Below are 331 nucleotides of genomic sequence, written 5' to 3'. Positions count from 1 at the left end.
AGACAGAGACAGAGAGAGAGAGACAGAGACAGATAGAGACAGAGACAGAGAGAGAGACAGAGAAAGAGGGAGAGACAGAGACAGACAGAGAAAAAGAGAGAGAGAGAGAGAGAGAGAGAGAGAGAGAGAGAGAGAGAGAGAGAGAGAGAGAGAGAGAGAGAGAGAGAGAAAAAGAGAGAGAGAGAGAGAGAGAGAGAGAGAGAGAGAGAGAGAGAGAGAATGAATGTCAAACAGCATATTGGTAAAGGGGGGCAGAAGATACATCTGTTCAGAAAATACTCTTCTCAGATGTAGACCTAGTGCTTTCATTATCCATAGTATTATTTTTATT

Source organism: Petaurus breviceps, unplaced genomic scaffold (assembly GCF_028583685.1).
Source record: "Petaurus breviceps papuanus isolate PSGF00001 unplaced genomic scaffold, PetGlider_PUasm1.0 90825, whole genome shotgun sequence".
Lineage (NCBI taxonomy): Eukaryota > Metazoa > Chordata > Mammalia > Diprotodontia > Petauridae > Petaurus > Petaurus breviceps.
The sequence above is the reverse complement of the archived record's forward strand: the minus strand, read 5'-3'. Positions refer to the sequence as shown.